General features: G+C 46.3%; 1 pseudogene; it reads right to left on the bottom strand.

Moving 5' to 3' along the window:
- LOC142591395 (fatty acid synthase-like) overlaps positions 1–24,209 on the bottom strand; it is a 97,578-nt pseudogene that overhangs the window by 54,597 nt on the left and 18,772 nt on the right.

The following is a 24,209-nucleotide window of genomic DNA, read 5'->3' as shown; positions in this document are numbered from 1 at the left end:
TGGTCGCGGGTCGGCGGCGCAGCGTTCCGCCAGAGAAGTTGTTGTTGTTGTTGTTGTTGTTGTCCTGAGTGGCCGTGGCACATACCCACAGTGGGGGATTGGCCAAGAATCGGGCGGTTTAATTAGGTGCCTAAATAATAATGATAACAAGGGAGTTAACAATTTGGGCGTGTGAGTTTAAAAGTGAACGTTTTGTGTTTGGAGAAAAAGGAAATAATCAGATGAAAACCGGGTATAAGATAATAATAATATTAACAATAATAGTTAATAAAAGATAAGAAATAAAAGAAAGCTATGGTTGGGAGGGAGAACGATCAATCTAACATGGAAATCGCTTGGTTTCAATTAGGTAATTTTGGATCGCCAAGCAAACATTTCTGTTGCTGAACCCAACAATGGAGGCTCCAAAAGATAGGATCACTGGCACTGATAAAGTTAGACCAATAGAGCGAAGCGGGATTTCGAGTAGTCGTTTTCTTATAATAGAAAAACGTCTGCAAGACAACAAGAAATGGTCGATTGTCTCCGCTTCGCCGCAGAATGAGCATAATGGTGAGGGGACCAGACCAGACCTGTGGAGGTAGAAGTTCAATGCAGGTATACGGCAGCGCAGCTTTGTTATGGACACTTCAATTTTCCGTGTTCGGCAAAAATCTCTGTTCCAAGGGTGCAGGAGATGTCCGTAATCCACACAGTTAGTAATTGCGGAGCCTGATACTGACTGTATAATGATACTCCTGCGAAATCTAGCTGCAGTAACATAAGCAGTCAAAGGGCAGCAAGGAAGAATCGGGCCACTTATTGATGCCTTGGCTAGAGAGTCTGCAATTTCATTAATGATTAGTCCTTTATGGCCAGGCACCCAAATCAAACGCACGCTTCTCAAGTAACCAGGTACCAATGATTGAAATGTCCTCATTACGCGAGAATCATTAGAAGCAGTAAGGGAGGAGCACAATGATAAAGAATCAGTGACTATCACGGCTGACGTAATTGATGGTCCTAATTTGCGTAATGCCAGCACCACGGCCATGAATTCGGCTAAAAAAATCGGTATGAAATCTGGCAGCCGAAGAGAAAATGTCCAATCGAGAATCGGGGAAAATATTCCTACACCTGACTTTTCTTCACATTGTGAAGCATCTGTAGCAATTACAACGTTTGTTTGAAGGTTTTTCAGGTGATCTTGTAATATACCGTCTAGAATACGGTGTGGAAGTAATTTTGCATTATTAGGAAAGATATCATCAAATTGAATATCCGTGGCAACAGCTCTGTCGGTAATAGGAAGAACATCGCATATGCGCACGCCCAAACAGTCAAGTAATTTTTGCACGAATATAATTTGCGGATTATGTAGTCGCGGCCAGATGACACCGAAAAACAACGCAGGTTGTGAAATAAAGATTATCTGGGGATGACGCAGTGGTGATTCGTAAATCCTTAAGAATGTCTGCACCGTCAAAAGCCGGAACCTGCACGAAAGTGGCGGGACACGGGATTCTAGATAAAGAATAGAATTTGCAACAAATTTAGGAAGATCTAAACACAGACGTAATGCCTCTCTTTCTAAGAGGATTAGAGGACGGGACATGTAGGCTGGAGCTCCAGAGAAGAGCACGCAACCAAATTCTAATACAGGGCGAACGTACATACGATATATCATTAGGAGTGTATCTCTTCGCATTCCTATTCGACGACTGCTCAGCCTACGCAATATGCCAATTGCACGGGTACCTTTCCCAGTCAAATGATCTATATGTGAGCGCCAGTTGAGAGAGGCGTTATAAATAATTCCGAGGTATTTAACAGATTCCACCTGTGGTATGTCTTGAAGGTGGTAAGACAATGAAATGTGCACTATGTCACGTATCGGAAATACGAGAACAGCACATTTGCTGGCATTGAGTGTGAAGTGACTAGCATCTAACCACCTCTCCAGATCATAAAGGTAAGTTTGCAGTCGTTGGTATAGCGTGTGGATGTCGTTGGCAGATGCAAAAAACGCAATATCGTCTGCATAAACATAAGTGGTTATTTCTGGATGACAAGGTAGTGTGCTCATGAGAATATTAAAAAGTACCGGGGAAAGAACTGAGCCTTGCGGTACGCCTCTCGTTTGTTTGTGTCTAGAAGAAGAAACGCCCCTTTCGTAGCAATAGAATTCTCTTTCACCTAAAAATGACCGAATCCACGCTACTATATACCCAGGAACACCACAGGAAGTTAACCGATTGATCAATATAGTGTGCTCCACAGTGTCGTATGCTTTAGCGATATCGAGCGTCACTAAGGCAGCGTATTGCTTATGACGTCGAGCGAGTTGTCTTCGGCTTTCTAAGTCGACGTGGGCATGCCAGATGGAGCAGCCAGCCCTGAAACCAATCTGACAGGGACTAAGAATGGAATTATCATTAATAAATTTCATGATGCGACGGTGAAGAAGCCTCTCAATGAATTTTACTACGTTTGATGTAAGCGCAATGGGCCTAATGTTCTCCAATACATACCTTCCTTCTTGTTTCTTAAGCATCAATATTACTTTCGCAAGCTTCCAGTGTAACGGAATCCATGCATATTTAATTGAATAATTCACCAGGTCTAAAAGAACGTTAGGCGATTCCTGTAACAATATTTTTAACATTGCATTTGTGACGCCATCAGGGCCAGGGGCTGAATTCGGTAAACATAGTGCAGTCTCATTTAGTTCAGCTAAGGAAATTGGAGTAAAGCCATCCCAATGACCTAATGTAGAATGAATAGCCGGAAGCCTGGCCGTAAATCGATTTTCTAAGCCTTCGGCAATCTCTTCTAGGGAGGCGCTCAGTTCCTGCGGGCTCAAAACAATTGAATCTAATGTTAAGGGTGTTGGTAGCACCTTCCTAGCACGAAGGAATGAAAATAAAGCACGCTTATTTTTTGAATTAGATAGATAATCGTAATGTCTAATATCGTATTCCTCTTTGGCTCGATTAACAGTACGCTTAAATACACCAGCATGAAACTGATAATTTTTCCAATTGGTCGGGCACTGATTATGCAGAAGCATTTTCCAAGCGGCCTTTCTTTTTCTATAGTCCCGCGTACACTCATCATTCCACCAACGACAAGCGGTGCCTTTAGCCGAAGGGATGACAAATTCAGCTTGCTTCCGGGAATCCTCTACTATTGAGCAAATGGTTGAAGCGATTTCCTTATCATTGGCATTGGCAAGTTTCGAAACGGCAGAACGCAAGAAAGTCTTAAATTTCGTATGGTCCATAAATGTGCATGCCTTGTATTCTAAAGATGTTATTTGACAATTGATTTCAAATGACACAGGGAGATGATCACTGTTGGTTGCTGATTCAACCGCTACCCACGACAAAACCTTGATGCCAGCGCTACAAAATGTCAAATCTAACACTGAACGGAAGGGTCCTCTAACAAACGTTACTTGCCCTGTGTTCTGACATGAAAGGTGACTATCAATAGTCCACTCCCAAAGTCTCTTACCACACAAATCTGTTTTTTGCCCCCACGACACGTGATGCGAATTAAAATCCCCTACAAACAAAATTTCTTTTCTACATGCAGCCACAGCCCTATCAAGTTGACGCGTACTTTGCACACCGCTGGGGAAATAAGCATTTATAATTGAAAATGGATGGTATCCTGGGAGACATAAATCTATGGCCAAAATTTCACAGTCGCAGTCCATGATTTGAAAAGAAATTTTTGCCTTGTGACAAATTTTACTGGAAACAAGTATCATTAATCCTCCACCTCGCGAGTCTCTATCTAATCGGAAGGACCGAAAACCTTTTAAATGAAAATTTTTCTCTGGTGAAAGCCACGTTTCTTGAAGAAGTAAGATATCTGGATTGAATTGAATAGATAGGCAAAATAAATCTGTTGAAGCTGAAAATATAGAACGACAGTTCCACTGCAGCACTTTCAACTGTCCAATGGTGTTGAACGCACAGCAGCGGCAACTGCCACCTTTAGAATACTTTCTGTAAGCACAGGCGTTGGTTGACTCTTTTTTGATTTTGGTTTCATAGTTGTTGAAATTGGGGACCCCATACGTTTGGGAGCTCGAGTGTCAAGTTCCATGTCTGTGACAATAGCAGTGTCTGAATAAGAGGACCTGTTCGGCGTGCTGTCGATCTTCTTCTTCGTCGTCGACGATGTGGCTTGCAGAACGTCATCTATACATTCCTGTTATATTGCAATTCAGGCGAAATGAGTATGCTATAATTCCCCATCAAATATATTTATTTTCTTCTTGTTTTATAATCGGAATTTCGCTCTTGATAGACGTGTATTGAATCCTTTGATTTTTGCCCCAGCTGGCGTTAGGCCAGAATAGTGCCCTTCTTTTTCTATAAAGGAGATTGTCGCGAGCGCCACCAGGGCAACTCGTTACGGAGCAATGTTTTGTTTTTCCTCTTTTTCTATTAAGGAGATTTTCGCGTCAATCTGCAAATGTTTATTCCGGTTTACTTCATCCAAAGAGGTTACAAATAGGTTTTAGAAAATTCCTTTTCTTTTTGGTTCTTTCCTTTTTATTTTTGTGCTGTAACCGGCACCGTACCAAGGAGAGCAACGCTGAAGTCGATGCTTCGCGTTACGGGTGATGATGATTATAATTATAGTTATGCGCCTTCAAATTGAGCGAAACTGAATTTTTATCCTTATTTTCATTTGATATCTCTTTTCCTTTCCTTTCTTTCTTTTTGTTTATCTTGTTCGCTGTCTCTCGGGGAATTCGTTCTCTTTAAAAAAATCTTGCGATTGTACAGGCACGACCACAGCTAGCGGGAACACTACAACCCATGGCCCGTGCTTCACCGAGTGCCACCACCGGTGGCTCGCGAATGGATGGATGGATGGAAAAACTTTATTTTCGTCAGAACGCATGTGCGGACGATTCCGTGCTAGATGGCCATCAGCTCATGGCTGACGGCGACCTGGGTGGCCCACTCCACGGCCCTGGTCTGGACGACCGGGTCTGAGCTGGCCAACGCGGCCTCCCACTGCTCGAGAGAAGGATCACGCATAATATCCGCCGGTGGCGGCGCTATGCTACAGCTCCATAATATGTGGTCATAGGTGGCCAGTTCCTGGCACCATTTGCATTCCGGCTGAACGTCCGGGTAGATTTTGTTTAACACGTATGGGTTATAGAAGGATCTCGTCTGCAATCTTCGCCAGACGCTTTCCTGCGCCTTCACCAATTGCTTGTCCGGTGGAGGGTAAATTCTCCGCTCAAGTTTGTAATGGTTAGTAATGTCGGCGCAAGCCAATCTCCCATAGTGGGTACGCGCCACTGTCTGGGACACATTATTATTATTATTATTATTATTATTATTATTATTATTATTATTATTATTATTATTATTATTATTATTATTATTATTATTATTATTTGTTTTGAACACATATACACAGTTAACAGGAAAGGGGAAGCGACGAGCAGGTTGGCAACTGCCACCGGAAGGGGCACAACGCCTGCCTACTCATCTGAAGGGAGGTGACAGCAACACAGTACAGATCACACACAGTAGGGCCGGTCACTGAAGGTGACGCTACTACAGAATTTTGAATGTTCGCGCTACAAACGTGAACCTAAGTTAGTTAACTCTAGAAAGGTTAGTAGAGCGCGATGGGCCTGATCACGTATAGATGCCCCTCACCCCCCCCCCCCCCCCCCCCACAACCACTCGGGTATAAACACAAGACAAGACAAGCGCAATCAATGCAACGCGCCGTCGGTTATCGTTCCGCCCCTTCACCGCGGTGTTGGGTATCTCGATCGCGCGCACTTAAAGCTCTAGAGTTGTCAACGCACAAAGTTCGGTAGTAACTGCAGCGGACAACGCCGCCGGGCGCTCCACATATCGCTTTCATTGCGCCTTAACCGCAAGACTTGACGAGCTGCCAGTGTCGACACAGCGCCGGCCACGCAATGCCGTGTTCTCGTTAGCAGTGGAGGCATGCTTTACTAACGTACTCAAATTCTTCAGAGCTCGTTGTTGATTTTTTTTTGTTAATTTCTCTGTCGCACTTGCTGAACACTTTTTTTTTCATGTCGCGTATATATTGCCTCTGTTCATCGCACTAATGTATATTTCGATTGTTTTGTCTCATTTCAGGTGAGAGACGATGCTTCGCGTGACTGAAGTCGTGGAACGGGAAGGTGGAGCGTCCCATTTCATCGGCTTGGGCGCTTGAACTGTATTTAATGATTAATAATTATGACTATTTCTTTCTCACTTTAACGTTTCCACATCTTGAAAGTTTATTTCCTGTCGTAACCTGAAATAAACCATTCACTTATTTTGGAGCCTACCGCAGTTGGTATGAGCCACATCTCTGCTGGACAATAGAAACATCTGGAAAGCGGAAGCACGATCAGCCTTTCCCTTTAGCGCAGCATTCCTTCGCATGTGCTGCTCAACTGTTACTCCTTCGTCCTACACAGATACCCGCGTGTACTTTCAGAGCAGGTACTCGAACAAAGACCTACTAGGGCCTATACACGAACAGAAAACAGTCTTTTCTACCGCTATTTCTGACATGACACTTCAAAATGACGTTCAGCTGTAGTTTGTTCAACAGTGAAATTGGATAGCTCGAAAGTTAAAGTTTACTGTGGACTTACTTACACAACACATGTACGGTCACATGCTTCCCGGGATAAAAAAAAAAATGTGATCCCAGCTCCTGATCACATTACGGACTCGTATGGCCGAGGGCGAGGAGGGGGGGGGGGGTAACCGTAGGTCAGCAACACCTTTAAGGCGCACCTAACAAAAGCTCGCAGAAAACAACCTACCTGAATACTGTCCTGCACGGAAATCAGCGCGAGCCGCTCTCGAGGCGCTGCTGCGTTTGTTAAGAGACACCGGACTGTGCGAATAATTGTGAGGGTATAACACTGTAGGGCGTTTCATACCTCTGATCATACTTCTTAGCGCGCAAAAACGCGCCAAGCGTCTCAACGCACTCGCTGGGCCGCGAGGGGTTCATACCTCGAAGGACCGCTAAGCATTGTTCGGCTTTAGTATCAACGTCGCGTTTAGTTGGGTGCAATAAGAAAAATCCCCGCCTGCGTTTCACGAGTTTGGGCGCTTCCTTGCTGCGTCCCGTCTTACAGCTGATACGATCAGAGACAACAGAAGCAGGTATAAACCCTGGCCCATACTGGTGACGAAATTCTGTTCCACGGACCAGTGTGGTTGCGAGCCTTTCTTCGATTGAACCAGAACAATGAAAAACAAAGCTAGAAAGATGCGCGTGAACTTCTAGAAAGCTTTTCTATGAAAAGGTAGAGTGATTGATAATTGTCAATCTGAACCTTCTACCTCATTGCTGGACTGCGAGACGCAGCTCCTTGTTCAAGTACTTCACGATGTCACTGAATTCTACGCGCGCGCAGATGGTTCCTTTTGCGTGTTTTCTCTCAATAAACTTCAGTTGGAAAATTCAGAGCTCCTTCTGCATCCTCTTTCGTTTTTTTTTTTTCGTGCCGCCGTCGTTTTAAAACCTGATTTCAAGCATGCGTTCGTTCCGAGCAGTCCGACTTTTCTTCCTTACGCACCCGAAGCGGCTTCCGCGTGACCAGCGTTGCTCTTGATGGCTCCGACGAGGAGCGGCCTGTCCCGGCCCGGTACGCAAAGGACGTGGCTGATGGCTCCCAGTTCCTGCGGGTCTCCAACTTTGGTGCCCGTGCCGTGGGCCTCGACGTAGGCCATCTTGCGCGGGCCGACCTGGCCTTCATCGTACACCTCTCGAAGGAGCCGTTCCTGTTGTTTTCCCGATGGGGATGTGATACCTGTAACGTCGAAGAGGGTCTTAGAAAGCGAATTGACATTGAGCAAAGGTGCACCAGGTTCAGCGCATGTCGAACAGCACATCTTGTGTATATATATATATATATATACATGCGCCTTGTCCTACCATGCCATTCCTATGCAGAGCTCCTAACACATCGGCGCAGTAAAATAACGAGGTGATTGGCATCCGCTACCAACTGCTGTGAAGGGTTGTAGGGCGTGGAGAAAATTTCATTTAGATTAGTCGAGCGGTTGCCTAATACGCATTTTTACATTTTGAAAGCATCTCAACTGAAATACTAATTTGGATATATCTCCGCGCTCGATTTCCCACTTAACGAAACTACCGCTGTATTGCCTTACATGAGCAAGCAAACAGTTAGCTTTGGAACTCTGCGTGCATACAGTAACCTGTGTTTCATTCAAGGGATAAACATTAGGAAAGCGGTCTAGCGCTTGCGGCTACCCTTTCCTCGCACAAATTTCGCAAAACAAAAACAAACATTGCTTTTTTTTTCATGCTCGTCTGTGTTGTTTGTTTCAAGCACCTGGGATTTCGTCTTCTGCCTTGCTTGTGTGGACTTCACGTTGTCGACAAGCGTCGAAACTTGTTCGCGGCTTTGTGGCGTACTTATTTTAATGTCGGCAGCAATTATGTGCCGTACACTATCCTGAGCCAGTTCACCCGTGTGGCCATTGAGTTATCGCTAATTATACGTCATTCAAAGAAAACATGAGACCGGCCGAGAAGTTTCTTTCAGGGGGCACTTGGAAGTGCACGCTTAAGGTACCACCTGTTCAAGCCACCATGGAAAATAAATCACTTCTCTGCATTACTCCTCCGCCCCAATGAAGCTGTAAGCGAAGTGCGTGTACAGCGCACAATACAGAACGAAGGAGCGAGAGAGAGAAAGAGAGACAGAGAGAGAGAGGCACGAAGGTGTTGAAAGAAGATAGATCTGCTTGCTGTCCTTCGGGATTATTTTCCTTCGACACGTCTTTTCAGTAAAGCAGTCGGGGTTTTCAACAAACACAGTCGTTATTTACACAATCATAGCCGAAACTTACTCGGAAAACTTTGCCCATTAGCGTCACCCAATAATTATTCATTTGTCTGTTGCACAAGCTACCCCCCCGGCGACCCAGAGAACTTGGTTCTTCGCGCGCGGAACTATTGGGTACCTGCAGAACCGACGGCCTCGGCGCACTGTTGCGCTTCTTCTTTATTGCTCGTATTACGAGCTTTTCACCAAAGACAAGAAAGCGTTGTTTTGCACTCTCAAAAATCACAACCGCTTTATTTGTCTGGTCGCAGTGTTGCGTTCTGCTTTCGTGCGTGCATGCTCTTGTGATTCTCTTTTTTTTTTTTTTTTTGCCGGGCCCGCGTGTTTTCGCGTGGGCGAGGGTGCCTGCATAGGTAATTGCGTGCGCCCGTGGAAGCGTGTCTGCACGTAAGTGTATCTATTTGCGTGTTTGTACGTTCGTGTGTGCGTGCACCCTTTGGCATCTGCGTGCTTATTTATGCGTGCATACGAGCGAAGGAGCGCGTGCGCGTGCGTATGTTTGTTAGCGTACATGCGATTGTGTGCATATCTGTGCGCGCGTGCAGGCTGACTGCAGGAATATATATATATATATATATATATATATATATATATATATATATATATATATATATGTATATATATATATATATATGTGTGTGTGTGTGCGCGCGCGCGCGTGTGTGTGTGTGTGTGTGTGTGTGTGTGTGTGTGTGTGTGTGTGTGTGTGTGTGTGTGTGTGTGTGTGTGTGTGTGTGTGTGTGTGTGTGTGTGTGTGTGTGTGTGTGTGTGTGTGTGTGTGTGTTGTTACATGCGTTGCTGCATGTAAGTGCCTGCTGTGTAAGTATGTTTGAACGTGTAGCATATGCATGTGTATGTGACGTTTGTATGTGTGTGTATGCGACAAGAAGAGTGACTGCTCAAGACCAGTAAGAACCCCCAAACGCGAAGCTTGGTTCAAGCGCACTTCTACTGAGCGATCAGAGTTAGGTAAAATATTACATGAATGTCGGAGGATGTTTCCGATGCTTTTCGGAGGACGCCTTTTCAAATGTCGAACGTGTTTCTAGTGTTCACCTAAGCGAGTGCATATACGCTTTCTTTGTTATACTTGAATTATTTTGTCTCATTTGCGCGATTATCCTTTCTTTTCTAATTTTCTCCGTCAGCATGAGGCTGATACCCCTGTTAAGCGCTAAGATCCATATTCAATACATATACTGCTTGGTAATGTCAAGTTCAGTAAATTCAGCGAAAATTTGCTGCCGGCCCCCAAGGCAACCACTTGCTCTAACAAAGTTCAACGAAACGTCGCCAACTTGTTACCGTCTTCACGATACTAGGCTATTCAAGCGTCTCGGCACACTGTTAAGTTCCATAAACCGCCACAGGGCATGAAGAAATCGGCACCTTCTAGCGAGAAATGCATACAGTGTAGCTATCAGTAGCGTTGGCATAACGTCACAGTTCCGCCATAATGCCGAAGCAATGAATGCGCTCGCCGTATGTTAGAATATTACACGAAGTGTAACTCTCGTAGCTGTAGTAGCAGTATCGAACGAAGTAAGCGTATGCTGACTAAGTAAAACGAGCTGTTGCGCAAGCGGTCCTGTATTTGAATCCTGCCGTCGGAAAATTTCAATCACGTTTATTAATTAAAGGCAATGTCTTTCATAGCGACTCTACCGCCACTTCTCCGTACTGGGCATGTTTCAAACCTCTTTCCTTGGCCGATCACTGAGGCAGTGCAGAACCACTCCAGAAAAACTACATCACGTTCAGGCATGAGCTCTGTTGCTGTTTCACACTTGTAGTATATAAGTCTGAGAAATCTTAATGTAAAAGGTATGCGCTGTAGGCGTTTTGTTATGTGACATTTATTTGTGGCCTGCCATTCTCGGGGAAATTCTGAGGAATAATTTGCTTAAGAGTGGTATGAGCCTGGTTGCTATGAGCAACTTCAGTGATAGAATGGCGTGGCATTATAACCCGCACATACTGCATGTTATATAGCATGGCGTGGCGTATGGCGTACATCGATCGGCCGCTGCCTGTGCAAGCCAAGAACAACACAGCGGCGTATCCCTCAAAGGGCACATGTAAACATGCATCAGTGAGTCAAGCCGTACATGTCGTCCTCTAGCTATTTCCATATTCCATGTATCCATGTCCTTGCCTTCGCTTTCCTCAAACATGTGGGCACCAAGAAACCCCTCGTCCTACTCGGGGAGCCGTTTGTGTGTCAGGGACATTTGGACGCCGTCGTCGGTGCTATTAGAAGAAGCACGTAATTTGATACACATGCATGTACAGTGATGGACAGGCGACAGCAGCACCGTACACTTAAACAACGTGTGCGACGCACGTATACACGTAAAAGAGGGAGTGAGGGTAGAGTTGAAAACGGAGTTAACAAGGAAGTATCTTGTGAACACGGTTATTGGGTAGTAGTTCTCCATACATGTCCGGTCTGGAGTTAGGCGGCGCGTTCGTTAATACGCCACGTTTCCCGGAGCGGCTTTGTTCCCAACTACCTGTTTCTAGGGTGAGTTGTCTTTTTTGTGCCCACACTTGGAGCTATTGCCTGTTTGCCCGTGCAGTCTGTGACAATGGCGTGCTCATTGTTCCAAAACGGTTAGGGGTCCTCCTCTTCGTGCAGGTGGCATTTATCCTGGAACTATTGCTTGAAGCGTGGAGGAACGAATAGCAAGCCCATCATGCTTTTTTTTTTCAAAGGGACGGGGAGCAGCCTCCTTCCTTCTTAACTTGTCAATGACTGTAGCAACATGGCTTCCTAACCGCCTCTGCGTCCTATCGTCATTTCAGAAAAAAATGGTGCCGATTGCGTCAGCGAGACTTCTGCTTGCCTATTTTCAAGTGAGATTCGTTTTGATGCGATTAGTACTTCTTAGAAAACTTCACCCACTTTGCGTTGTCTGTCTACCTACTTACGTTTTAATCACATTTTCTCCAACATGGTTCACTGGGTAGTCCACAGATACAGCACCGGCCTGCTGTACTGAGCGAACTGGATTCAAAACTGAACGTCGGACCCACTTGGCTCACTGGGTACGTGTCACTGCGCATGCGCTGCTCTTAAGCGGCATGAAAATTCTTTAAAACGGATACTTTTCTGGGCAGCTTAGGATTGGCGTCATATACGAGTATATTCAGGCAAATTTATATCAATGTGTGTTCACACAAGTGAAACGTGCGGACTTCGCGGCGGCGCCACTAGGTGGCGTAGCGTGTCCAGAGGAAAGGGCGAGAAAGGAACCACGCTGCGTACACGCCCTCATAGACGACGCGTTTTGACGGTGGCAATACGGTGTGGCACTGAATGGGTTCAACGCTATTCACATCAACATCGATATTCATCGCAAGATCAGTTCTACGGGAAGTTTTCTCTTTTTTCTTTTCTTTTCAGGGAGGAACCTGTGTGCATGCGCATTCTTAAGATATGTTCTTGTCTACTGGGGAATTGTAATAAATAAGCCCTGAGTGTAGCGCCCGTGATTTCTGGTCTCTTCTTTCATGTGTGTGTTTTAATGAAGTCACGATGGCTTTGTTTGTCAGCCCACAATGCAGGGAATGGCACCTTTGTGCGTCTTGAAGGCTACTGCCCTGTGTGAGTGTCTTCGATTGCGTGGTACAGTCAGTCCACGTGCGGACATTCACCACCTGTACCTCTCTCTCTGTGTATCTCTCCTTTCTGTTCCCTCGTTTCCCTTTTCCCAGTGCAGGAGAGGTAATCGGACGCTTTTCTGAATAACATCACTGCCGTCTCTCTTTCTGTTCAGCTCCCAGTTCCCTCCCAGTTCAGTTTTGTACTTGAAACGGTTGCCAGCAAACGTATCTTACCCTCGCTCTTGTAGCCGTCCGCGTTAGCCTTGACGTGGATGAGTTTGGCATAGACCCGCCGGGCTTCAGAAGCTCGTTGCAGGAAGAAGGCGCCCACGGTCTCACTTCGGATGAAGCCGTTGCCTGCGTCGAGGAAAAGAGCGGCTGTACAATCGTGGCACCAACGTACCGTCTGCAGCAAAACTGTAAACTACTGCGCATGTTTTCCAGCCAACTTTTACATACATTTTTGCTAAGTCTTGTATGTGGAACTATGTGCGTCTCTGAGTGTCATTTTGTTCTCTTTTGCGCCTTCATTTTACTCCTGCTTGGAACTTCTCAAATGTTCGAGATGTTTGACTATCTTGTGTTTTTTTTTTTGTGCATGTCTTTTTTTCCATTGTAGTTTTCTTTGCCCTGCGAAAAGTAAACACCGACGCAAATAAATGCGTCAACGCCTTCAGTGAATTTGTATCGATAAACAACACATCGACCTGCTCGGAAAAAGTTCGACTTGGTTTTGATCGTCTGTTGAGTGGAACCACTACGCTGTAGTGCCACTCTGCCGATGGCACCGCAGCATCAGCGACCGCGAAGGCTTGGCGATGTGAACTACTCTAAGAGCGTAATTCTTCAATGCATCATTAATTTTACTTTACGCTCAAGCACGGTACACGATGACGATATGCAAAAACGTTGATCTCTCGCCATGACCAATACGTACCGATGGAGAAGTGGCACTTGTTCAGAGGGCTAAAAGTGTCACGTACCACGCATAACCTACACTACCTAGTAAAACGTAAGTAGACGCATTAGAGTGCGCATGTGTGCAATATGTCCACAAGATTGATGTTGAAATCGCCTTATTTGTAGAAATAACGTGCACAGGTTACCATAGTGAGGTTTCTTGTTCCTTTTGTTCAATCTGCCGCTGTGGGCATGCGCCACAGTAAAAGAAAATCCAATCCAATCCTTGTTCACCTTTTGCGTAGAGGTGAGCAAGAAGGGCATCAGCTTATAGTGCATTGAACATATGGTGTAGAGTGCGTGCATTCGTCGGGTTAATATTTTCGCCGTTCCTATTAAAATGTCGCGCAGTTTTAGGATTACGTGCAACCGACAAGAGATACGAGGCGCCTATTCAAACTTCATTCTCTAGCTAGGACACGCGCACTGTCCAAACCTTTGATCTGTTATGCGCCCGTGTTATACGCGTCTGTTTTACGCGGTCCCTCCAAACAGGAAACACACATATGACCTTTCATCCTTCCTGTTTCCCCTTCATTGTGAAGAAGGCTCCCGTATTTGTGCCAAAACGTGAAAGTTTTGATAGTTCCTTACTATTTATCGGCGGCTTTTTTTTTTTTACAACGAAGCCGTTCACGGGTTTCTCACTGTCATTTTCCTGTGGTGATGTACGCCAGCTTATATACGGTGGCGTGATCGGTGTTAAATGTCAGTCAAGACACCGCTAACAACTCAACATGCTACCGAGTCTCAATTTTTTTTCTTTGAAGCGCGAATATTAGAATATGAAATTAAAGTGATCCTGCGTGTTCACCGCCCTAATAGACTACACTTTCTTTGCACGTTTCTTGTTTGACCAATAGTTTGTAAATTTCTCAGGCATTCACGTTGGTGCTCAGGTAGGAGTTTGTGGATCTGTGGCGGTAAAAGGCCGACCCAGTGCCCAGTATCAAAGGTCAACCACAGAGCGAAAAAAGGAAACTGAACTGTGATTTGCAAAGAATGCTTTACAATTGGTATTTAATTATGCAGTGTCGTTTGTGATTGGCATAGGCATGGTTGTAAGGCGTCGACAAAAACAGAACTATATTGCTTATCGCGTGCTGCATGTTTATATGATTGCTTAATGCTGTATGCGGCTGCGCTTATTAATTGCATGCGCCGTTGATGAAATGTCGGAAGCAATTAAGAGCATCTAATCTGTAAACACGTTAAGGAATTTGGCAATCTTTTCCCTTTGAGCAGCCCCCAACGCAGTCTGCGTGATAGCCCCAAAGAAGCCATATGATTGGGTGCGTCACGGACGAACGAGAAGGTCCCAAAAAGAAACCTTCCTCCGCGATGATTTATCACTAAGAACAGTCAGCAAACAGAACTCTACAGCCGGTGGTAACCACAGAACTCCGCACAAGCTCCACTCACTAAAACGCAAGGCGCCTGCCCTTCCACCCTCAAAGCGGGCCGAGCTAGCTGGGGTATGCTCACAGATTAACGACTTTCCTTTACTGATGTAAATGCTATGCTAATTGGCAAATAAAAACTCGTGCTTTCAAGCCAAAATATCACCTTTGGCTAAACAGCAATACCGTTCAACTTTCATCCTAAAACACATGACGCTAAGATAGATCTGTGCGGAAGGAAAATAGCCGTTTTAATAGCCGTTTTAAACAGGCAAATCTGTTTGACCCATCGCGGAAATAAACGAACCTCATTGGCTCCCTACGCAAATTGTGTTTGGTTTGGACCAGGGTGCACATAACCTTTCATTCGTACGCTGTGACTGAGCATAGTACTTGCGATGAAGGGTGCAAGAACTGGCTTATACAGCTTCGCTATCTTTGCCATATCAGTCGCTCAGATAGGCGAACGTCTAGGAAGGACTTTTTCGTCTTCGTCGTCATTCTATCCTACGAGACAAAATTCCATACGACTGTCGACTTCACAAAGAAATGTAAGAATGTTTAACAGAATCCTTTAGTACATTTTTAAAGGGCTCTGGTTTTTTTAGCACAAAATACAGGTGCACAATGCGCAGAATGCAACTTGTGATTGCTCGGCGAACCGCATCCTCCAGCGTGTAGATGAGCGTATCTATGCGGGCTTATCGGAATGTCAACTTCTATTTAGTTGTAGCGCAATCTGAACGACAGGGACAACAGCATATGGTTGTCAAATGTGTCTTTCTGTTGTCCCTGTCGTTCAGCTTGCTCTACAACAAAATATAAGACTCCACCGTGTCACATCATCGCTATTCCGTTGACACTGTAAGCGGCGGCGGAAGTTGCAGTTTGTTCTGGCAAGTGTGCAACAGGTGGCCGCTGTAAAATGTAGCGGCCTTCGCGGTCGCGTTAGAGCGCAATAAAGGAACAATAAATAAGGGCCTTTTTGCAGGTCACCCAGCGTTTTAGAACGCTATCGGAATTTTTTTTACATTAAAATTTCGTGTTCATTTCTAGCATTTGGGGTTAAGGCTTAACATCGCAGTCTAAGTGATTACATTGCCTCGGACTTAAACGTACGAAACACGCTTGCTAGAAGTTCTTATTTTAGAAAACAGACTTCGTATTACATCGTGCCAGCGGCCTTTAGCGAACTTAGCAGGCATATTTTACGTATAACACACGGGTGCTGCACATTTTGGCGTAAAAGCAAGGCTTCTTATTAGACCGTGCTCTGGCCTGTTACGAAGTCAGCAGATGTAATTTTGAAAGAGCCATGACAATAGATCTTCGAGTTTCAATTATGCATTGCCTGTTAAATCGTACCCGTCCGACAGCAAGCTGGCGAAATTTGAGCGCATTCGATGCCGTAAAATTTTGCATTTGAATGTTTTTATGTTGCAGTTGAGACAGACAGACAGACAGACAGACAGACAGACAGACAGACAGACAGACAGACAGACAGACAGACAGACAGACAGACAGACAGACAGACAGACAGACAGACAGACAGACAGACAGACAGACAGACAGACAGACAGACAGACAGACAGACAGACAGACAGACAGACAGACAGACAGACAGACAGACAGACAGACAGACAGACAGACAGACAGACAGACAGACAGACAGACAGACAGACAGACAGACAGACAGACAGACAGACAGACAGACAGACAGACAGACAGACAGACAGACAGACAGACAGACAGACAGACAGACAGACAGACAGACAGACAGACAGACAGACAGACACAGACAGACAGACACAGACAGACAGACAGACAGAGTCCCTTAGAGACTCCACCACGTGACTACACACCAGTTAGCAGCTGCAAGCGAAGTATTTTGAATACATGCGCAGAGTGACTCTTTTGCACAGGTGGAGCAAGTGATACAATTTCACGATCAACTTCTAGCGCAGGTGGTACGACATTCTTTACAGTCGGTGCCAAAACTTAACAGGGCATGGATTCAATGACACGCATGAATTTCTGCTCTAGGTAAGTCACGACACTTCTAATTTGATGCATCGCGCAGTACGTTCCGGGAAAACTACTACAACTTGGAGCTTTTAGGTCGCCCCAGATTCGCGGTAATTCATCTTGTTTCTTTTTCGCAAATTCCGCGTTCCGCAAACTTCTGGGCCCGACTGGTTTTTATAGAGGTGGTGTTGTCACCTTTACCCACTAATACGGGTTTGGTTTCCGTGGACAGGCAATAAGCAAGTCTTCATAAAATAAACAACATGATTTCAGTCTATTAAGCGCTGCAGAGCTGTGACGATGATAGTGTTTCAGTTGTTTTTCAGTTCTTTTTTTCTTTTATTCGGAGTATACATTTGGAAGGCTACCTCTGAAGTCGAACGAGTAGGAGATTCTGTTTGCGAACATTCCTCGTGAGTTGCCAAGCAAGCTGTAGCCGTCGACCCTGTCCGGGTCCACGGTGTGCGCGAAGTCCGAGTCGGAGTCGGAGCAGCCGATGAAGACGCCGATCTTGCGACCCCGCATGGTCGCGGTTTCGTATCCGGTGTCCACGATGGCCTCGTTCGCGGTTTCCAGAAGGAGACGCATCTGGGGATCCATCATGTGCGCCTGCCTCGAGTGAATGCCGAAGAACTGAGCGTCGAACCGCGACAGGTCGCGGATCTTGCCCAGCCTCTCGGGCAGGCCCAGGTGACCTGGTGAGGCAGAACGGATGGTTGATTGGTCAGGCAAGGTTTGAACAGCTGAAATAAAACACGGTACAAAAAATGACATAGACAAGGACATCGCTGACGCGTGCTTCAGTTCAGCTCTTCAAACTTGCCTTACCCGTGAGTCAACTGGTCCAGTTGAAGTCTAGTTCGATGACTGATTGGCTCCTGAAGTGTAACGCTCCGAAACAGTACTGCGCCTACGAGGGATGCCCTTGGTGTTTGGGTCTATTTAAAGAGCCGAGGGTTCTAAAAAAATTTTCAAGCCGTCAACGAAAGTTTCACTGAATAAAATTCATTTCGCAGTCAGCACTGTCTCGGCCATTTCCTTCAGCACGCCCCGTCTCTTCGCGATACTGAGTGAAATAAACAATTTTTACCCGCCTGAATGTAGCACGAAGCCACAAAGGAAACCCATACGGATTTCTCAGAAAAAAAAAGAAAGGCTTTGCAGTTGCGGAAGAGTTTGCCCCGATCTGGGAAGACTTTTCCTCCACTGCGAAGTTTTCTTTCCGAGAAACATGTGTACCGGTTTCCCGTGTATACAGTGTAGTCAGGCATTCGTGCCTTTTTGTCAGCCTCTTTGACAGAGATACTTTGTATTTTATTTCTGTCAAAATAAGCATTCATTCATTCATTCATATTTACTACATTCAGGTGAGTGACGATTTTACCGTTCACGGCACTTCATCCACAATGCGGCATTCCACTGAACTGATGTGCCAAAGAATGAAGCAACGCCAACTACTCAAACTTCCAATAAAACTGCAACGTTCTGCTTCGTATAGTTTTCTTGTTCAGCCAGTTGCGTGCATCTGGGCATCAATGTTCGATTCGCATTACACATTTTGTGAAGTAAAGCTTTAGTTCTTCTAATATGAAAATAGCGCGGCGTTATAGTTAGTTTCCCTCTGACGTCAGCGTTGCTGGTGGCAGGCGAATTTGGCCTTCCGCCAATTACTTGCAATTTCTCCGCCGTGGCTCCGCCCTTCGGCATTGTTCGAGAAGCTTAAAATTTCTGCGTACACCGTTCAGTGAGTCACCATTCAAGCGGCATCGCGAGCTGGGCGAACAAGGCGACGTGCACGGCGACGCGTTGCACGAAGCAAGAGCACAGCCTTTGAACCATCCAGCTTGCGAGTCATCATTGCGAGTCATCCATCCATGTGAACACCCTCCCCCTCCTTCTGCTGTACACGATGCCCTGAAATCCGCTGAACGTCACAGACATTTAAAGAAAAAACGATTGCACCATTCAGAGCGCTGGTTTTGACCATGGCAAACGCATTTATTCTCAGGATGGTAAAAAAAAAAAATTGACTGCACACGACCTTGAGCTGAAGTAAGGGCTGTGACGAGGAAACCGTACCTTAAGGCTGTAATAATTCGAAACCACCTAGTGCGCGCTCTAATATCTGACACGAGGGTGCGATAGAAATGTTTAGGAAAGCCTATTTCATACCATTTTCGCGTGAACTGTTTAGGTTTCGTGCAGTATACCTGTCGTCTGTTTTCGTGTTGCCATGCTTACAGGGCCAACAAATTGAAAACACTTGGCCCGCTAACTTTCCATTAGGACTGAACCAGTGTGCGCTGGACAACGGCACTCAGGCCGCGGCCCTAACGGCTCCCTGAAGCAGCAACGATAATCGCTAGGACCACCATGGGCACCATGGACACCTGTCGTAACACCATGGGCACCTGTCGAAACACCATGGGCACCTGTCGTAAAGGGCTACGGAATGTAGCCGTCATTGACTTGGCTTCGTACGGTATTTGTTTTTGGTCGCATGTGTACTCACCTAAACCAGAACGACGTTCTCGTTCGCGTGGAGATACGAATGGCAGTAATCGGTGATGCGAACTGCTCTGTTCCTTCTCATCTCTCAATTTCCTTTCCCCGGTGCAGCGTAGCCTACCGGGCTCAGCTCTGGTTAACCTCCATGCCTTTGCCTTGTGGGTTCTCTATCAATCTCTCTCGGAGAGGATTTTCATGATGGACAGGTGGAGAGGTTAGCCTGAAGGACATGCTTTCGACCTGCTACTCCACACGTTAGTAAGAGGAAAATGTGACAGGGACAGAATACGTAGATGATGGTAGGCGGTGAACTGTTGGTGAAATTATGCCCCGCTGTATGCCCTTGAACACTCGACAAAGCGGTTGAGAAGACTAAGAGGATTGATTGTCGGAGTGTCGCCTGCCACACCGTTCTTTCGCGTGTCCTGACATAACATCGATGTTGTTCCGCCAGACCCCTTCACTAACGCATAGTAGCGGGTTTCACTCACAGCGCTCCGCCTTATTGCCATTGATTTTCCTCTCCCTACCTCTTTTTCTGAGTTTGCCTCATCCTCCCTACAATAACTTTCTTTTTTCACTAAATGCTATCTTCTTTTCTGATGATAAAGTTTTAAGATTTAAAAAATGAGGACACATTTCGAAACTCGGCGAACACTTTTCAAAGTTTGGAATTTTATCAAGTTTCCGTTTGAGCCTAAGGCTTCGTGTTTCGTTTTCCTCGTATCGCTTGCTCCTGTAGAGTCACGTGCAATATGACCTGCAACACCGGTGCCCGTGGTCGAAGGGGCTTCAAGACTGTACGGCTCCGCAGACACAGGGTATAAGGTCCAGGCATGAACACAGCTTCAATTAGTGGTTCTTATTAAGCCGCTATTTCGCATGTCAGAGCCGCCGCGCAACCCTGGAGTCCCTTCGACCCCGAACAAGGCTGTTGCAAGTCATATCCCTCGCTCACGTACATGAGGCTGCGCATGATGACGTAGCCTCATCTCTCAACAGGCGTACCTCGAGGCCAGCGTGTCTCGTCGTCGGTGACAAAGTCCACGCCCGCGAAGAGCTTCTCCTTAAACTCTGCCAAGCTGTCGGCTTGCGGTAAGCGGGCAGAGAAACCAGTGATTACCAGGTCTTCTTCCACGATGGTTACCTGCAATAGTGAGTGACACGTTGTTGAGCGACACGTTGTTGAGCGACACGTTGTTGAGGTCAAAGCAGGCGAAGCAGCTTCTGCTGCGCAGGAGACACAGTGCCCTGGCAGCTACCAGGTGTCTCACGACGCTGGTCTGACTAGAAGCGCCACCGGCGGCGCTGCAAGCGTCGCACCTCCGAATTGTACGAGATGATGCAGAAGGTGTCGTATGCCTTTTGGCAAACCCTGCCGAAAAAAAAAATGTTGGTTTGTCGCTCTTTCAGAGGAATTGCTCATAACATCCCTAAACTGAAACAAGTTGTCTAAGAAGCAGTGACTGGCTTGTTGCACATTCCCAAATACAATTCTGTAAATGTGCACAGCCACTTATTAGCTACACTTTCGCTGGGAAGGGCGAAGCAATCACAGCGATGGTAAGCACGTGAGCCCTTTCTTGCTGGGAAGCGTAAACCGCACACCGGAGGCCACCAGGCGTCATAGGTATATGTGACGCGCCGCGGTTAAAGCGTATGTGGAGAAACTTGCGTAGTCATGGTGGCATCGGCGGCATCGCATGCAAGGTCGATTCAAATAGATCGCGAAGCTTCGGGCGAAAAGCGGTTCAGTACAGATTGTCACCGACATCAGCATGGGGGGTTATGGGAGCAGCGATTGAAGCGCGACTACGTTTGGAGGGAACAAACATTGGGAAAGAAAAAAGCCGGTTTTAATTGAAACGAGACACAGTTAGATTCATTCAACGAAAATAAAATTCCTAGTCAATTTTATATATTCGTGACGAGTTAAGAAAATACAAGTTTAATTTTATTACTAGTAATAAATGAATTTCTTTTCACGCCCACCGCTGCAGGGGGCGTTGACGCCACTATCACTCGCAATGCAATGCACGTCTTGAAATGGGCAGAAAGGCGCTTGTAAAGTTCACCTGTTGAAATACGCCCCCCTCACAGTTTGTGCTTTCTTGCTTGTCGAAGTTTGTCTGAATTTGGTGACGCGGGTAGCTTCATCGCTTCTTAATCTGTTCAGTCAAAAGTAGTGAGTTACGACCGCCAGATAATTGTGTAGTTGTTTTCGTGCAACTGCGCTGGCCCACGGGCTTGGCATCCGACAATAGGATCAGCACTCTACACCTAAAGCTTTCGTCGGCCTCCAAAGAAAATATGTTCTTTGCAGGGATGCGATTTCGACAACCGTACGCTGGGCTTTTCCTGCATCGCTTTCCACGCTGAAAGCTCGAAACGCCCATCAAGTCGAATGGCGGGGCATTTGAATATATAGCTCCAAAGGAAGGACAACAAAACAAATTTCGCGCCTTCGAAAACAAGATGACGTCACTTTTGCTTATAACGGACATGGCGTCACATTATTTTTTCTTCCGCCGGAAGTGTTCCCACCACATACAGATGGCGCTAAGCCCCATGAACCGCCGATGGACCGCCATGTTTTGAACGTATGGGCGCCTATGGAAGCTTCGCTACCAGGTATATTTACCTTGTCGCATGCACGCGCCTACACACTTAGTCAAAGATGAGGGCGTGCGCTTAAACGCCCTTATAAGCCGCCGCGGTGCTACCCAGCGGCAATGGTTTTCGGAGATGGGTTCGAAATAGCGCCAAGAACGCACCAGGACCGACGCCGCCCATTGATGCCAAGTGAATCAAACCGCCAGACAACGCTTAGTCCAAGCACTACCATCTTTACTAATCGCATAGGTGTCCATGCTGCCGGCCTTGTTTTCTGCGAAATTACTCAGTGATGAAACAGGCGATCAATAAATACTTCCATTGCAACAAACACACGTCATCGAGAGCCCATTTCCTTTAATAAAAGAAGCCTTTCAGCCTGTCTATGCCTACTTTCCTAACCATGAGGGAGGCACACAACGGCAAGGTGTCGCCATTTTGAGGCCGTCGCCAGGACATTGGCGGGATGATGAATCGGGTGACGTAGTTGCAATGGACCGACATTCGCTGAAAACCGCCAGATGACACTTTTGGAAGGAAGAGTGTAGTAGGATGCAACTTAAAGAAAAACAGCAGTTGGCAATAAAGGCACACGGACCGCGCGGAGTTATTCACAGCAGCAAACAAAATCAGCCCGCCCGCTCCGAAACATTTTCCTGCTGTTGTGCACCGCCGACCAAAACAAACTCTGTCACCGGAAATAATTCCGGATTTTGTCTAGAATGGGGGGGGGGGGGGTCTTTTTTATGCTCGAAAAGACATTTCTGTGCGATCTTCGCGAACTCTGTCTGGATTTCGCGGCAATGCCCATGCACTGGGAGTCATATAAAGCAGAGAGCCCCATTCAAGCACAAAGTTTCAAACGCGTTTCGATGGTGAGTGGGCTCGTCGCGGCATTTCGCCGAGGCCGCAGAATCTACGGAGCGCATAGATTCAAATTCCGAAACCTCATGGGGATAAAGTTCTTATGAAGTTTTCATGCGAAAGGTGCATTGACGTTTTCAAAGTCATGCTTTAAGTTTTACATTCCGGAGCTTTGTGTCTTTAATGTTGTTACAAAATGAAACGCCAAAGGTGCATTGGCTTTCCTAAATTTATACACGTGACCATACAACGAGACAAGCCAAATCAGCACACTATCACACAAGTTGACTAGAATATATTACTCTAAAATTGACAAAGTACGCAGCGAGGTCTGATGAGACGAAGCGTTGTGGTGGTTCATTTGTGCCGTCATGTCACAGAGAAGAATATCAACATCTTTTTTTCACTTGCGCCAAACCATCCATGTGAAGACACTGAAGCCAGCAAAAGTAACTACGTTCTTCTTTAGTTTTCTACTTTGAGTTTTACTCGCGAAGACACATTGAGGCTCTTCAATTGTCTTGTTCTCGCTACCCACGGGCTGCCAGAGCCAGCCAGAACGCATGCGTTTTTTTTTTTTCTTGTTGTCCCGACCACCGCTCGCCGCACTTCCGTGCGTGTTCGTTTATCTCTGGCCGTGTAGATTTTCGCCTGGCAGAGTTTTTGACGCTTTCTGGCCAGTAGACGACACTCACACTCACACTGAACTTACCCCGACGGCACGTTATAGGCTATAGCGTGCCGTCGGGGTAAGTTCAGTGTGAGTGTTTAGCGAAGTTAAAGCGGCACGGAGCCAAACGCCAAGTAGTCTGATTCGTGATTTTGAAAGCCAAAGCTTTGCTGGCCGCGAACATGCGATTTCGCCGTGGCCGTGCTCCGAGGAGGCACATCACGTCATACCGCTTTCCTCGTCGTTGCGCTCGCCTCTGCTCGCTTCGTCAGCTGCGTGGCATGCCTGATAACATGTCGGATGATTGAAAAGGAGAGGTCGCGTGCGCCGCAACCACAGTTGAGGCGGCAGTATGGACGGCGGAAATTCTGATAAGCAGGAGGAGGCATGGAATCGACATCGGAACGAGATGAAAAGGAAACGAATCACCCAGTAAACAGACGAACAGTGCGCCGAACGACTGGCTAAACGCCGCAACGTAGCTAGACAACCAGACTAACCTGGACTCGCAATCAAGATTAACCAAGGCTAACCATGCTATGCCGTAGCTTTCGCTAGGTATATCCTGGCATAGCCGAGCTAAGCCACTGCCAATTTTTATTTATGGAAGGGCTCGTTGCCGTCTTTACGCACGTAATATAATGTTGCGCGTTCGTTGTGTGTTGTTACATACGGAGAG

The sequence above is a fragment of the Dermacentor variabilis genome, chromosome 8 (assembly GCF_050947875.1).
Source record: "Dermacentor variabilis isolate Ectoservices chromosome 8, ASM5094787v1, whole genome shotgun sequence".
In the NCBI taxonomy this organism is placed as follows: Eukaryota; Metazoa; Arthropoda; class Arachnida; order Ixodida; family Ixodidae; genus Dermacentor; species Dermacentor variabilis.
Note: the sequence above shows the minus strand (reverse complement) of the source record. Positions and strands in the feature narration are given on the sequence as shown.